Source organism: Podarcis tiliguerta (genome assembly GCF_965153285.1).
Source record: "Podarcis tiliguerta genome assembly, chromosome: 9".
Lineage (NCBI taxonomy): Eukaryota > Metazoa > Chordata > Lepidosauria > Squamata > Lacertidae > Podarcis > Podarcis tiliguerta.
Window position 1 is genome coordinate 12,075,186 of NC_139542.1, and position 15,349 is coordinate 12,090,534.

Consider the following 15,349-nt stretch of genomic DNA (forward strand, 5'->3'; position numbering starts at 1 on the left):
CTTACCGTGACGGGGTGAGCTCTCGTTGCTCGGTCCCTGCTCCTGCCAACCTAGCAGTTTGAAAGCACGTCAAAGTGCAAGTAGATTAATAGGTACCGCTCCAGCGGGAAGGTAAACGGCGTTTCCGTGCGCTGCTCTGGTTCGCCAGAAGCGGCTTAGTCATGCTGGCCACATGACCCGGAAGCTGTACGCCGGCTCCCTCGGCCAGTAAAGCGAGATGAGCACCGCAACCCCAGAGTCGGCCACAACTGGACCTAATGGTCAGGGGTCCCTTTACCCTTTACCTTGGGTAACAGATGCTTCAGGTTACAGATGCTTCAGGTTACAGACTCTGCTAACCCAGAAATAGTACCTCGGGTTAAGAACTTTGCTTCAGGACGAGAACAGAAGTTGCACGGCAGCAGCGGGAGGCCCCATTAGCTAAAGTGGCACCTCAGGTTAAGAACAGTTTCAGGTTAAGAACGGACCTCCAGAACGAATTAAGTTATTAAACTGAGGTATCACTGTGTGTATTATTTTTTTTAAAGGTTTGTGGGAACACTAATTGAGGAGTGGGGAATAGAGAACATCATTGCACACTGGTTTGAAACATGACCAACGCTGTACAGATGAAATGCATAGCAGCTGCAACTTTAGATGACGTTGTAGACAGAGGCTCCAACTTGTGATGGAGCTGGGGGACACATGTCATGTGTGCGACATCCTGGCATTGAGTCAGGACATCGGGAGGAGCTAAAGGGCAGGACTGAATATGGTGGCAGCACAGCTTCAATGGAAATGATAGGTTTACAAAATACTGTTAGTTTGCTTGTTATATACATAGGTCAAAGGTAAAATGGTTAAGTCCAGTCAAGGGAGACTATGGGGTTGCAGCGCTCATCTCGCTTTCAGGCCGACGGAGCCGGTGTTTGTCCACAGACAGCTTTCCAGGTCATGTGGCCAGCAGGACTAAACCGCTTCTGGTGCAACGGAACACCGTAACAGAAACCAGAGCGCATGAAAACTCTGTTTACCTTCCTGCCGCAGTGGTACCTATTTATCTACTTACACTGGCGTGCTTTCGAACTGCTCGGTTTGCAGGAGCTGGGACAGAGCAACAGGAGCTCACCCCATCGCGGGGATTTGAACCGCCAACCTTCCGATCAGCAAGCCCAAGAGGCTCAGTGGTTTAGACCACAGAACTCGTGCAAGCATGCCCCCCACCCCTTGCATCTTTTGAGCTCTATTATCTCACACGGGTTGCATGACTTCTGTGGCAGCACGGCCAGGATGATGTGATTCCCTGTTTGGGGACTCAAGACGTTGGAAGACATGTGATTGAACCTCTGTATGCAAAGCAAAATTAATCAGCCAATTAAAACCAATCCAAGTTTTAAATGCATAGGCTTTCTGCACCCCAGAGACACTCCAGTTAATTACTAATGTCTCAGGCTGCGGCCTCAGCCCAGAACAAAACACAGGATATCAAGAGACCACCGGGAACACTTTGTACACCACCTTGGATTCTGTGGAAGGAAGAAGGGATATAAATGTAATAAATAATTATTTCCACTCTAGTCATTTTCGCCTTTGATAGGAAAGGAGTTAATTTTCCAGACTTCAGTGCAACCTGGTGAGATTCTGCAGAAGAAGCAATATGACTCTTCCCTTTTTCATCTTCATTTTCTTCCTCCAGGGTACAATTAAAGTAGTGCTCCCTTAGCATTATTTTACCTGACTGCAGGTTTCTTTCCGGTGCTTTAGAATTCCGAAACCTAGCCTGACACTTTTGTGCCTCTCTTTGAAAGAGGAACATGGAAATCTTTTCCTAATTGGTACGTGCGTTACAAAGAAGTGCCATCCACACAATGCGTCCCTATGAAATCTCATTGGGCTGCGGAATAACAAGGCTCCTTTTTTCTGAAACTCTGCTATTAGGCTGGTCTGCCCTTGGCAGCAGATTTTTGAGGTACCATTAAACAGCAGGAAATTGGCTATCATTTAGTTTATTCTTACATTTTGTTAAAACCAAGGAGAGGGCAGTGGCGTAGCGTGGGGGGTGCAGGGGGTGCCGGCCGCACCCGCCGCAACATCTGGGGGGGCGCGCTCGCATTCACAGCTCTCTGCCCCTACCTGGCTCCACGGGTTAGGGGGCGCAAATTACTTGCCTTGCCCCGGGTGCTGACAACCCACGCTACGCCACTGGGAGAGGGAGCATTTGGCTTTTCTGCCTCAGGCACCAAAATATCTTGAGCCAACAGAGATGAAAAAAGATGTACCATCTAACATAACAGAAGACCATTGGGGACAGAGAAAAGTTAAAGACTGCAACTGGGGAACAGAGGAAGACTGGAAGTGAAATGGATTGGATGGTCTTAGGCAGGGGTCAGCAAACTTTTTCATCAACAACATCTTGAGGGGCAACGCTGACACCAAACCCTACATACCGTATTTTTTGCTCTATAGGACGCACCAGACCACAAGATGCACCTAGTTTTTGGAGGAGGAAAACAAGAAAAAAAATATTCTGAATCTCAGAAGCCAGAACAGCAAGAGGGATCGCTGCGCAGTGAAAGCAGCAATCCCTCTTGCTGTTCCGGCTTCTGGGATAGCTGCGCAGCCTACATTCGCTCCATAAGACGCACACACATTTCCCCTTACTTTTTAGGAGGGAAAAAGTGAGTCTTATAGAGCAAAAAATATGGTACATTAAGCAACATAGAAACATTGCCACCCGACCCCCCCATCTTCCCCCCTCCCCCCCCAATGTCTCAACAAATGAAACTGATTTGTAAAAATGTTACATGGAAAAAATACGAGAGACATTACACATACTTCTGTAAAACAAGAAAATCTTTAATAGAACACACACACACAAAAACCTTGGCCCTCCAGATGCTTTTGGCCTACAACGCCCATGATCCCTAGCTAGCAGGACCAATGGTCAGGGATGATGGGAATTGTAGTCCAAAACATCTGGAGGGCCAAGGTTGAGGAAGCCTGATCTAGGCAACACTGAGATGGACCACAAGTGTCGGTGTATAAGGAAGCTTCTCGTTTCAGTGGCCTTTGGCTTCCTGTTGAGGGTGCTTAGCTGTGCCTTAAAAAGGTAAAGGGACCCCTGACCATTAGGTCTAGTCGTGGCCGACTCTGGAGTTGTGGCGCTCATCTCGCTTTATTGGCCGAGGGAGCAGGCGTACAGCTTCCGGGTCATGTGGCCAGCATGACTAAGCTGCTTCTGGCAAACCAGAGCAGCGCACAGAAACGCCGTTTACCTTCCTGCCAGAGCGGTACCTATTTATCTACTTGCACTTTGACGTGCTTTTGAACTGCTAGGTTGGCAGGAGCAAGGACCGAGCAACTGGAGCTCACCCCGTCGCAGGGATTCGAACCGCCAACCTTCTGATCGGCAAGTCCTAGGCTCTGTGGTTTAACCCACAGCGCCACCCGCGTCCCTGTGCCTTACACTTGTATATTTGAGTAAATAAATAAAAATGTTACAAAGCAAAAAAAAAGCCCAACAAAAAAACAACAACTTGAGGGCACCAGGTTGGGAAAGGCTGGTCCAGACAAAACTGAGCCAGATGGAACAATGGTTTGACTTGGTATATAAGGCAGCTTCATAGAAAACCAGATTCTGCCAAAGATGGACATTTATTCTGATCTAGCAGGTCTTACATCCTTAGGCTGTTTGGGAAACTGCAGTTACAAAATGCATATTTGATATTACTGTAATGGGCTTTCCCCTCCTTTCGCATTAGCCGTAATGACCCTATCTCAGAACAGCTGCCATGGCAATTCAACGCATATGCACCCATCACTGCAGCTTGCGGCTTCTGAATAGACACAAGGCAAACAAACATGGGATTTCATGTTGGGAATGTGGACCGTTTGATCTTTGAAGCCAGCTGGTGAAACGCTTCCATGTTGTCGCAGGATGCGCTCTGTCAGTCTTCAGACTTTGCCAACCTGGTGCCCTCTAGATGTTCAGTTCTGCAACTGGCACCAGCCTCAGCCAGGGCCAAGTTGGTGAAGGCAGAGTCTGTGCATATTTAGAGGAATGTGTGCAGAAAATTGCATATAGTAGCTGTCAGGGAACTGCCATCGAAGCTGGAGGCGGAGAGGAGGCTCCAGAGGGATGGCGGAGAGGGTCCCAGTAGGGAGAGAGGTAGCCCATCCGCTGGGGAAGGAAATCAGCGTAACACCAGTGGAGAAGGGGGGGGGGAGATGGGGGAATCGGAGAGATGGCTCCAAGACTCCTCGCTGGAGACCAGCGGAGAGGGCACGAGTACTCCGCTGCCCACACCCACTGTGCGCAGAAGACTTCCGCGCAGGCAGAGTAGGAGGAGACTGGGCATCAAACAGCTTCTATGCTGGAAGAGGTTCAAGAAACGCCCACTGACGGATTCTGCCAGCGACTGAGGCAGCCACGGAACTTGGGGCTGTCCAGACAGAAAGGGTTCCACCAGGCAACCTAGCCAGGAGTAACGGCAACTTATGCACGAGCAACCCCTAGAACCATTACAGTAGCAGAGGCAACATTTCCCAGTAGTGATGTATGGAAGTGAGAGCTGGACCATAAAGAAGGCTGATTGCCGAAGAATTGATGTTTTTGAATTATGGTGCTGGAGGAGACTCTTGAGAGTCCCATGGACTGCAAGAAGATCAAACCTATCCATTCTGAAGGAAATCAGCCCTGAGTGCTCACTGGAAGGACAGATCCTGAAGCTGAGGCGCCAATACTTTGGCCACCTCATGAGAAGAGAAGACTCCCTGGAAAAGACCCTGATGTTGGGAAAGATGGACGGCACAAGGAGAAGGGGACAACAGAGGACGAGATGGTTGGACAGTGTTCTTGAAGCTACCAGCATGAGTTTGACCAAACTGCGGGAGGCAGTGGAAGACAGGAGTGCCTGGCGTGCTCTGGTCCATGGGGTCACGAAGAGTCGGACACGACTAAACAACAACAACCCCTCCAACCTGCTGTGACTTGAATCTTACGGGTAGGACTAAGTATTCCCAAAATGCTGGAGCTGCCTATGAAACCATCAAGTCTCCTCTTCTTCCCTATAACATTTACTGAGAGAAATAAGTGCTATGAAGCCATCGCATTCTGCATCTCCTTGCCTCCAGTGTTGTTGGCCGCTGCGGCGTAGCTGGGTGGGGGTTCAGGGTGGGTGATGAAGAATGTTCTCCCCAAAGAAGCTTGCCTGGCACCCACTTTGTTGTCAATATCATTGCCATTACTATCACTATTATTATTCATTAAATCTGTATACTGCCATTCACCCAAATATCACAGGGCAGTTCACAGCATAAAAATACAAAATGAGGACACAAACTGCATGATAAAACAAAAAACAAAAAAAAACCCCAATAAACCCTCTCTGACAAACATATAATGTTCCATCAGTCAAAGGCCTGGCTAAAGAGAAACAATTTTGCCTGGTAATAATAATAATAATAATAATAATAATAATAATAATAATAATAATAAATAATTATTATTTTGTTTATACCCTGCCCTTCCCAGTTCAAAAACCAGGCTCAGGGTGGCTAACAACAAATTTAAAACACTTAATTATAAAAGCAGCATAAAATACAGTATAAAAACATGAATAACAATAAAAATCAAAAATCAATTAGATAATCCCCAGGGCTAGCTGGCTGAATTGGTCCTACTTGGGCCAGCGAGGAGGCCAGGGGAGAATTAGCTGTGGGGTCTCAGAGCGGGTGATCTTCATAAAGGGGAGGGGGAGGGAAGAGAAGGGAAAGGAAATAAAAAATCAGGCTGAATTCAAACTAAAGGCCAGGCAGAATATCTCTGTCTTACAGGCCCGACGGAATGAGGTTAAATCCTGAAGAGCCCTAGTCTCATGGGACAGAGCATTCCACCAGGTCGGATCCATCACTGAAAAGGCCCTGGCCCTGGTGGAGGATAGTCTGACTTCCTTAGGGCCCAGGACCTCTAAACTAAAGATATATAGCAAAGGAGCAAAGAGCCTTCCTGGGAGGAGCATTGCATACCCTCCAACATTTCTCTCAAGGAAAATAGGAACGTCCAGTGCTATTTTTCTAGAAAAAGAGGTGCCAGAACTCACCATGAATGCCTCTCCTGTTCTCTTATAATGGCAATGGAGCCCACCTGAGAGGTGCCAGAACTGAGTTCTGGTGAGCTCTAGCTGGAAAAAAAAAAAAGCCCTGGGCATTGCACAAGAGGGGAGCCACCACAGAAAAGATCCCTTCTCTGGAGCTCTTGTGGAGGAAGCAGATGAAGAAGAGTTTCAGAGGATATTCACAGGGTCTGGGTTGGTTTATATGGAGAGGGGTAATCCTTGAGATTAAGTAGATAAATAGGTACCGCTTTATAGCGGGAAGGTAAACAGCGTTTCCGTGTGCTGCGCTGGTGCTGGCTCGCCAGAGCAGCTTCGTCACGCTGGCCACGTGACCTGGAAGTGTCTCCGGACAGCGCTGGCCCCCGGCCTCTTAAGTGCGATGGGCGCACAACCCTAGAGTCGGACACGACTGGCCCGTACGGGCAGGGGTACCTTTACCTTTAATCCTTGAGGTAGGGGACGCGGGTGGCGCTGTGGGTTAAAGCCTCAGCGCCTAGGGCTTGCCGATCGAAACGTCGGCGGTTCGAATCCCCGCGGCGGGGTGCGCTCCCGCTGTTCGTTCCCAGCGCCTGCCAACCTAGCAGTTCGAAAGCACTCTTGGGTGCAAGTAGATAAATAGGGACCGCTTACTAGCGGGAAGGTAAACGGCGTTTCCGTGTGCGGCTCTGGCTCGCCAGAGCAGCGATGTCACGCTGGCCACGTGACCCGGAAGTGTCTTCGGAAAGCGCTGGCCCTTGGCCTCTTTGAGTGAGATGGGCGCACAACCCTAGAGTCTGTCAAGACTGGCCCGTATGGGCAGGGGTACCTTTACCTTTACCTATAATCCTTGAGGTATTGTGGTCCTGAGCCGTTTAAGGCTTTAGAGGTCAAAGCTAGCACTTTGAATTGGGTCCAGAAACTAATTTTTTCACCAGGTGAAGACTTTTCTTTCCTCCCAGGTCTTTTAACAGTGCAATCATTTTCACAAATCTTACTGGCTCAGTGTTTCAGACACCATGATGTATCCCTGTTGCACACTGTCATGGTGTTAAGAAGTACAGTGGTACCTCAGGTTACAGACGCTTCAGGTTACAGATGCTTCAGGTTATAGGCTCCGCTAACCCAGAAATAGTGCTTCAGGTTAAGAACTTTGCTTCAGGATGAGAACAGAAATTGTGCTCCAGCGGCGTGGCGACAGCGGGAAGCCCCATTAGCTAAAGTGGTGTTTCAGGTTAAGAACAGTTTCAGGTTAAGAACGGACCTCCGGAACGAATTAAGTTCTTAACCCGAAGTACCACTGTATGCAAATAAATAATAGATAATAGATAAATATCAATAAGCAGATGAGGTGGAAGGTAACCTCCCAGCCGCTGTTTGCATTTCAGGGTGGAACTCCAAATGCAGATATTCCGAATAACTCAAGCGTCTCATCGTGGCATTAGCTGGTGTCTTCCAAGGTGAATCATTCTTGAAGCTGAACTCATTTTCAGAGCCAGCTGCAAAAAACAAGCAACAATCTGAACATGTACGGGGAGTCACAAACAGACACATTTGATGAAACAGAAGTGCTTTGGGAGGGGCTGCTGTACAAGGTTTTGCAAAACCCATGAACTGTGATCAAAAGCCTGAGCCGACACTCCTGCTATCGCATTTATCCTCAAGGACAGATAGATTGCCAGGACTGCATTATTTAGGGATGCACAGAAACGAGAAAGCGATGAGGGATTCAAAGCGGAGAACCTCCTCTCAACTCTGAAGGCAGCAATAATAAAAGAGCCTTACAGGATTGTTTCTTTGAGAATCTTAAGTTGAAAATATATTGTCCTTCGGTAGAAGAATGGCAGATGAAGATGTTGGAGTTTTTGGAGCTGGCCGAACTGACTGGGAGAATTCGCGATCAGAAAGAAGAGAAGTACTAAGAAGACTGGAAGAAATTTAAAGACTATTTAACTAAATATTGTAATATAAGATAATTAGAAGATACTTGAAAGTATCTGATAGGCCTAGGATTAGAATAAGAATGTTGTATAGTAATATGGATTTAAGTCAAAAAGAGATGAAGATCGTTAGTTGAAGGAGTTAATTGTACAGTGGTACCTCGGGTTAAGAACTTAATTCGTTCCAGAGGTCCATTCTTAACCTGAAACTGTTCTTAACCTGAAGCACCACTTTAGCTATATTACTGTATTAGAAAGAGGATTTTGGAGAACTGTTACAAAGGTGTTACAATGAAATTCAGTTAGGGGGGAATTGAGGAAGTCAGACTACAATGAAAGTTACCTTGGATTTTGGAAGTAATGACTGTTTTTATTCTTTATTCTTTTTCTTTTTTCTTTTAGTATTGTAAGGTGTTTTGTTTTGTGTTTTTTATATGTTATATTTGTTATAAATGTGGAAAATCAATAAAAAAATTAAAAAAAGAAAGAAAAGAAAATATATTGTCCTTTTCAAGCTTGCAAGACTTTGCTCCCCTAAGGTTACATTTAACTTTAATGGAACCGGGTTCTGGAAGGGTGGGGCTCAGGATCTGGGGTCCCAAACCACTAGCAGGGATTAATGAATCTGTCAGTTTCTCATTTTCATGTCCCCCCCAGTCTTAAGTCCCACATCAGGTTGCAATTCTTTTCCTCGTGAAATTTCGAGAACATTTTAGTGCAATTTTTTCCTGATATACACATTTTTGCATGGACTTTTTCCAAATATGCATGTTTCGGCAAGCAATTATTCCTCATATGTTGCCGTTTCCTATGTTGCCTCTGCTTGTTGTTGTTGTTGTTTAGTCGTTTAGTCATGTCTGACTCTTCGTGACCCCATGGACCAGAGCACGCCAGGCACTCCTGTCTTCCACTGCCTCCCGCAGTTTGGTCAAACTCATGCTGGTAGCTTCGAGAACACTGTCCAACCATCTCGTCCTCTGTCGTCCCCTTCTCCTTGTGCCCTCCATCTTTCCCAACATCAGGGTCTTTTCCAGGGAGTCTTCTCTTCTCTCTTTTTTTTAAAAGATATTTATTAAGATTTCAACATATTACAAAAATAAAAAAGAATAAAAAGAAAAAGAAAATACAAAATGAAAACAGTTAAAAACAAATCAGTCTTTCCATATCTTATCTTTCATTCGCTTGTTTCCCTGACCTCCTCACACCTCCCTTTCTTGTATTCCAGTTCAGTTAGTTAATTCAGCAAATCCTTTCCCTCTTTGATTTTATCTTAATCTTTTATCTTAATATATTGTAGCTTCAGATTATCACCTGTTAATAGTCCATTTTTACATATTCCTTTATAACATTGCTGCTAAAAAACCACTTAACTTCAATCCAACATCATTCTAACATTCATTAATTTTGCAGTATTTCTGTAAATAGTCTTTAAATTTCTTCCACCGACTCTTCTCCCTGGTCTCGGATTCTGCCGGTCATTTCCGCCAATTCCATATAGTCCATCACCTTCATCTGCCATTCTTCCAGAGTGGGTAAATTTTGTGTCTTCCAATACTTTGCAATAAGTATTCTTGCTGCTGTTGTAGCATACATAAAGAAAGTTCTATCCTTCTTTGACACCAATTGGCCAACCATGCCCAGGAGAAAGGCCTCTGATTTCTTCTGAAAGGTATATTTAAATACCTTTTTCATTTCATTATAAATCATCTCCCACAAAGCCTTAATCCTTGGGCACGTCCACCAAAGGTGAAAGAATGTATGAAGTTCACGGCATGTAATGCCTTAAGAGAGAATATTATGAAAATGATATACAGGTGGTACATGACACCAGTCAAGCTTGCAAAAATCTATCATTTGCCCAATAATAAATGTTGGAAATGTAAAGAAACGGGAGTCTTCTCTTCTCATGAGGTGGCCAAAGTATTGGAGCCTCAGCTTCAGAACCTTATTTATTTATTCATAAAGGGTACTTACAGACTGCCCTCTCAGAAAACATCAGGGTGGAGTAGCACAGCATCGTAAAAATCTTTTAAAAATCCATTCAAAACAATTGTTCTGTATTGACCAGCTACTCCAGAAAGATTTCAAACTGCACAGACCAGAATTTATGGTGCAGGTAGATAGATATGTGGGAGGAAGCAATCTTCTGGGTGACATCGCAAAGAGCTCAGATCATGAACTGAATCAGCATATCGGATGGTACAAGAGAGATGTAAGAAACACAGCTGTCATTTCCTCCTCTTTTTGACTGATGCAGAGAGGTTTCTAATGGATATAGATCAGGGGTAGGCAACCTAAGGCCTGGGGGCCGGATGCAGCCCAATGACCTTCTCGATCTGGCCCATGGATGGTCTGGGTATCAGTGTGTTTTGCCATGAGTAGAATGTTTCCTTTTATTTAAAATGCATCTCTGGGTTATTTGTGGGGCCTGCCTGGTGTTTTTCCATGAGTAGAATGTGTCCTTTTATTCAAAATGCATCTCTGGGTTATTTGTGGGGCATAGGAATTCGTTCATTATTTTTTTTCAAAATATTGTCTGGCCCACCACATGGTCTGAGGGACGGTGGACCAGGCCACAGCTGAAAAAGGTTGCTGACCTCTGATATAGATGTTGGCTTGCTGCTCCAACTGTGCTCAACATATGCTTCTTGTCCTTATAGCATCATTTTTCATGTGACCTATTTTTCTCTTTGCTAAGACTAGAATTCTGGAGTTAAATGCCAGTTCTGACCCACCAGTGCAAATACACCCCCCCCCCTACTCTCAGAGCACTGTGCGGCTGTAACTAAAAACCTACTACAAAAGGTGGCACTTTTCCTAAGCTCGTTAGTTACCTTTCAGCGAGCCTTCATGGGACTTTCTCCCATATTTTTGAAGAAACACTTGCAGCGTGAGTTATACTAATAATAGGAAGAGAAAGCTACAAGAGAGAAAGTCACATCAGGTTATCTTCGCCACATGCTTCCAGACCATCAGACGGTAAGAGAAAAATCTCGCCGGTACTGATCAGGCAGGGCGAAGATTCAACTTGCTCCTTAGGGAACCTCTTGGGAAGGCAAATGGTGGATGCTGTCGCTCAGTAGAGCTCCTTGAGACTTTGAAATTAGATTGTTGAACTGTTATGCTGGAAGAGCGCCGTGTGTGAGACTTCTGATGGCCCCTCCAGGAAGTTTGCATCTGGGGAACAAAGCTGGCCCTACCATTAGACAGGCTGGGGCATTCTCCCTCCTACAGATAGCAGATCTGGGGAATAATTGAAGCAGGGGTGCCAACTTGAATAAAATAGGTAAAGGTAAAGGGACCCCTGACCATTAGGTCCAGTCGTGGCCGGCTCTGGGGTTGCGGTGTTCATCTCGCTTTATTGGCCAAGGGAGCCGGCGTACAGCTTCCGGGTCATGTGGCCAGCATGACTAAGCCACTTCTGGCGAACCAGAGCAGCGCACGGAAACGCCGTTTACCTTCCCGCTGGAGCGGTACCTATTTATCTACTTGCACTTTGATGTGCTTTCGAACTGCTAGGTTGGCAGGAGCAGGGACCGAACGGGAGCTCATCCTGTCGCGGGGATTCGAACCGCCGACCTTCTGATTGGCAAGTCCTTGGCTCTGTGGTTTAACTCACAGCGTCACCCGCGTCCCAAATACTGCCCCACATAATCACATGCCATGGCACACATACATTTGAATGGCAATGCCCATCAGCTTTGGGGGCCCCTGGGCCCCTCACATATTTTATTGGGGGAGGCAAAGGCCCCTAGGAGTTGGCAGGTGACTTGCGTTATATGCATTTTTGTTTTGTTTCAGTAGAATCCCTGTAATGGTGTTTAAAGATTTAAGACCAGAGTGCATTGGATTTCTTCATTGTTAAAACATACGTAGCTTATCTGTGTTGAGTGATGCAGAGGATGCAGCTTTTTAGTTTTAAACATCGGGTGTACCTTCCTGAATCAAACTGAGCTCCACCTGGTCCATCTCTAGTTGCATGAACCCCAGCAATCCACAAGCACAATGGATTCTATTCTATGCTAGTCAAGCTCAGAGCAGACCCATTGAAATAAATGGGCGGAGTCCATTAACTGGTATGCTCAAAGTATAAATTAGTTGGATATTTCACCCAGTTAAGGTCTACAAAAAATGGAGCCACCGGGCCTGAAATATACTCAGAGTCGCAAAGTGATTTCATGCTCTTTATTCAGCTCATAGTGGTGAGGAGGAATGAATGAAAGTCCCCTCAAAGTATCTGCTTTATATACATTATTTACACAATGGGCTGCACATGATTGGCTAATTCTGGAATTCTACTGTAAGCCAATCAGGTTGTGGATTCACTTATATCTGGAGCATGATTGGGTGGTTCCTGCCAACCAATCAGACTGCTGCATTCTGAATCCTATTGTTCTAGGACCAATCAGACTGCTGCAATTTGGATCCTATTGTTCTAGGACCAATCAGACTGCTGCAGTTTGGATCCTATTCAACTCAGTACATAACAGGGCCACAATCCAGCTACTCCCCCATCCCTGTGTTAATTTATTACTACGGTATATTTTAACTATCAAGCAGTGTGTGTGTGTGTGCCCGCCCTTTGGAAAAAATTTTTGTCTCAGGCTCTGGCAATATCATCTGTGAGTAAGACACTTGTTTCTGGTGCCTAGCCTTTTGGTTTTATTCTTTTAATTTCTAGAAAGAGCTTTAAAGGGAAAGAAAGGTGCATTATGGTATCTTGATATAGAACTAAAATACCTGGATGTAGACTAAGAAGGTAACAGAAAAAGGTGCCACACTTAAGAAGGCTCTGGGCACCTCACCAAAATTGGGGATGCAATCCTCTACCCACTGGCTTGGGAGTTAAGCCCATTGAATTCAATGGGGCTTACTTCTGAGATTGCAACTCTGAATTAGGACCAGCTCAGTAAATTTTGGCGCCTTAGGCGAGCCACAATATGGCGTCCCTGCCAGGGAAGAAGGGATGAGTGAAGAACAAGCGGAGCAGGAATCAGATCAACCTTACCCAATATTAAAGTGGGAATCAAAGGCCATTGCATGGGTGGGGGGAGGAATATACACAAAGTATCAAGTGTGGTGACAGGAATAATAATGCACAAAACAACAACACCATAAACTGGCTTATAAGTATAAAAACAAATTTACTAGAATACTAACTAGAATAGAGATAGACTTGTAACCATTCAAGCAACAAACATACTAAGGTGCCATGTGCAAAACAAAGCCTGGAGATACTGTAAACATGGAGTGGATAAATGTACAACTGTATCTTAACAAGTTACATGTGCAATAAACGTTATACAGACTGGATGAATGAACCGTTCAACAAGTAGCATTAAGTCCAGTCACAGAATGGTAACCCCGTGCTGCCACAACGGCAAGGGTAGCACACTGGAGAATATGAAAAAGTTTTTCAAAGCTGTTTTTCAAAGATTGAACTGGACGAGATGTTCTTCAATAGGTCTTGAGTTGGAAACACAAAGCCGTATGCATGGATCAATCACAGGAAGGCAAATCAAAGCCACCACCCTGGTGAGAATAACACAAGTGGGCAAAAGGAGACCTGTTCTCCGGATATATTACAGGTTTCGCTACACGCTTCATCAGTCCGAAAGGCCAGTCATACAAAACTTTGCTCAGGATAAAGAAAGTATTCACAAGCACAGGGGGGGGGGGAAGGGGCCTGCTCTGAATCAGAGCCCAGGAGACTCCAGAGGGCAGCCCCTGTTATTTCCCCCCTGGGGTGGGAGGAGACCAGCAGCACCTCCTATTCGCTGAGAGGCCACCGGGGGGGGGGGGTGCCAAGGAACTGGCAGATCCGGCCTCCAGGATGTGCATTGCAGCTGTTGTTACCAGCTTGGTAGCAGCGCCAGGCAAAGCACTTTTGAAGGCTAGATCTGCTGCCCCTGTGGCTCTTGCCACCCGAGGCAGTTGCCTCACCTTGCCTCTAGGTGGGGCAGCCCAGTTCTGAACCACGATGCGGGAAACTACAAAAAGTTCCCTTAATACTTCAGCATCAGCAAATCAATTTTAATTGTGCTCTGCCTTGGGATTCTTTGGCTGAGAAGCAGGTTAAAAATAACCTTATTCAATAAATAAACAGCCAACGGTCACAGCGTGCTTTGAGCTAAGCAGTTCTCCAATATGGCACAAAAAGTGATGACCTTCCGTAAGGAATTGATATGTCAGTGATGAAGCCTGACACTCAGTTTTTTGCCAGGGATCGGCAAGGTTTACCTCGCCTGGGCCGGTTCACTCCAGTGGCAGTGGAGCCAGATTGTGCACGCACACGGGCGCCCGCAATTTCCAGTGTCTGTGTCTGCGCAGATGTGATTTCTGGCATCTGCGCATGTGCAGTCACGATTTCCGGCGCCGCGGAAGCAAGTCCCTGCAGTGGCGTAGCGTGGGGGGTGCAGGGGGGGCCGGCCACACCGGGTGCAACATCTGGGGGGGGGCGCACTTGCAGTTCTCTGCCCCTACCTGGCTCACTCACTCTCTCTCACTGCAGTGCTGGCTGTGCGAATCCGATCCGAGCCGCCGGGTCGCCGCCCACTGTGGAGGGGAGGGTGCCAGGCGTGCGGTGCGGTGCGGAGAGAGAGTGAGGGACTATCTGGGGGAGGGACAGTGCAGCGGGGGGGGGGCGCAAATTACTTGCCTTGCCCCGGGTTAGGGGGCGCAAATTACTTGCCTTGCCCCGGGTGCTGACAACCCACGCTACACCACTGAGTCCCTGCGCCGTGCTGGTTTAGCGCAGTGCATGGGGACTCGCTGACAGGGCAGCTTGGTTCGGGGGCCGGTTAAATGACCGCCATGAGTCGCTTGTGGCCCATGGGCCTTAGGTTGCCTACCCCTGGGTTATGTGTTGGGAGGTACCACTCTTACATAGGCGTGCTTACTTAGAAGTTGTATGGGATTTGTGGGTTAAACCACAGAGCCTAGGGCTTGCCGATCAGAAGGTCAGCGGTTCGAATCCCCACGATGGGGTGAGCTCCCGTTGCTCGGTCCCAGCTCCTGCCAACCTAGCAGTTTGAAAGCACGCCAGTGCAAGTAGATAAATAGGTACCGCTCTGGCGGGAAGGTAAATGGTGTTTCCGTGCGCTGCTCTGGTTCGCCAGAAGCAGCTTAGTCATGCTGGCCACATGACCTGAAAGCTGTACGCTGGCTCCCTCGGCCAGTAAAGCGAGATGAGTGCCGCAACCCCAGAGTCGTTCGCGACTGGTCTTAACTGTCAGGGCTCCCTTTACCTTTAAGTATGCATTGGGCTGCAGCCTTTCAGGTAGGTTGTTTGCAGGTGTCAAAACCCATTGATCGCCCCCCTTAGGTTAGGTGCACCTG